Below are 1,755 nucleotides of genomic sequence, written 5' to 3'. Positions count from 1 at the left end.
GACAGCTACTCATGAATAAAAAACAGCTCTAGAACAACTCTGGGGTCCATTTAAAAAACAACAGCAACACAATAAAACGAAAGGCCAAGAACAACCATACAAGAAAAGAAGGAAGACAGCTTCGTTTAGCCTGCGTCATGCCAGCATTGCTCAGCACCCAAGAGGGAACCATCCAGCTGGAAAGTGCTCCTTTACCAGTCAGTCATAAATCTGGAAGAGGTGACTGCTTCCTCAAATACTCAGACAGCTATGCTCTAACTACAGGAATAACACAGGGCCAGGGAAACATTTAAAGGAATACACCACTGGCTGCTCCGAAAAGCCATCTTTGCATCGTTCCTGTGGCTGCCTCTCTGCTCGCTGTAGCCACTCTGGGAGCTTCTTCACCAGAGTCCTCCAACTCTCGCTTTTCTTAAAGAAAATCTGCTGCATCGATCACTGGCGTGCCCCACATGTCAGACATGGCCGAGGACACCGGCTCCGAGGTCACCCCAAGGTCTTAAAGGAGAAGGAAGTTGAGGAGGCTGAAAATGGAAGAGATACACCTGCAAGTGGGAACTCAAATGAGGAAAATGGGGAGCAGGAGACTGGCAATGAGGTAAATGAAGAAGAGAAAGAAGGAGGGGGGAGAAGGAAGGTGACGGTGAGGAAGAGGGTGGAGATGAAGATGAGGAGGCTGAGGCAGCTGAAGACGAGGAGGAGGAGGAGGAAGAGGAGGAGGAGGATGTTGACACCAAGAAGCAGAAGACAGAAGAGGATGACCAGACAGCAAAAAAGGAAAAGTTAAACTTAAAAAAAAAAAAAAAAAAGCCTCTGTGACCTATTCACCTCCACTTCCCATTTCAGAATGTAAACGTGGTCACCTTCGAGTAGAGACTCCCATCCGCCTGCCCACCACCTTGGACAGCACCACCCACAGATGACACCTACTCTCCACCACCCAACCAAAACCACATGAAATTGCAGCAGGGGAGGAAAAAAGAACCAAAACTTCTAAGGCCCTGCTCTTTTTCTTTTTTCTTTTCTTTTCTATCTTTTTCTTTCCCTTTTTCTAATACATTTTTTAAAACTGATTTCAGAGAGGATGGGAGAGGAATAGAGAGATAGAAACATAAATGATGAGAAGCATTGATCAGCTGCCTCCTGCATGCCCCACACTAGGGATTGAGCCTACAACCCAGGCATGTGTCCTCACTGGGAATTGAACCATGACCTCTAGGTTCATAGGTCTATACTCAACCACTGAGCCACACTGGCTGGGCTCTACTCTTTTTCTTAAAAGTATTTTAAAAAGGAAAATTTGTTTGTATTTTTTATTTACATTTTATATTTTTGTACATATAAAAAATGGGGTCAGCCATTTTTTATGATCTTGGGATAACCAAACCAGCCTTTGGAGCATTCTCTGTCCTACTTCTGACATTACTTGTGGTGTGCCTATATTCATAATAATCTCAAAGAAGAAAACCTTGTAAATAAAGAAAAACAACAACAATCTTATTCCAAACATTCCAGTAACTTCTTGTGTATGTACTTAGCTGTTTTATAAGTAGTTGGTTTGTATGAGATGGTTAAAAAGGCCAAAGATAAAAAGGTTTCTTTCTCTTTTTTTGTCTATAAAGTTGCTGTTCACTTTTGACCTGTTTGATGTATGTGTGAAATAATGTCGTCCAACAATAAATGGAAATTTTATTTTGCTGCATTGTTCTCACAAAAATAAATAAATAAATAAATTCAGCAAACCTCTAATAACTG

At 41.9% G+C, this 1,755-nt stretch overlaps 1 pseudogene; it reads left to right on the top strand.

Moving 5' to 3' along the window:
* The first annotated feature begins 452 nt into the window (after positions 1–452).
* LOC129149733 (prothymosin alpha-like) lies at positions 453–873 on the top strand (annotated as a pseudogene).
* Positions 874–1,755: the final 882 nt, after the last annotated feature.

This window comes from Eptesicus fuscus, chromosome 7, assembly GCF_027574615.1.
Source record: "Eptesicus fuscus isolate TK198812 chromosome 7, DD_ASM_mEF_20220401, whole genome shotgun sequence".
NCBI classification, from domain to species: Eukaryota; Metazoa; Chordata; class Mammalia; order Chiroptera; family Vespertilionidae; genus Eptesicus; species Eptesicus fuscus.
This window is presented reverse-complemented; position numbering and strand designations above follow the sequence as displayed.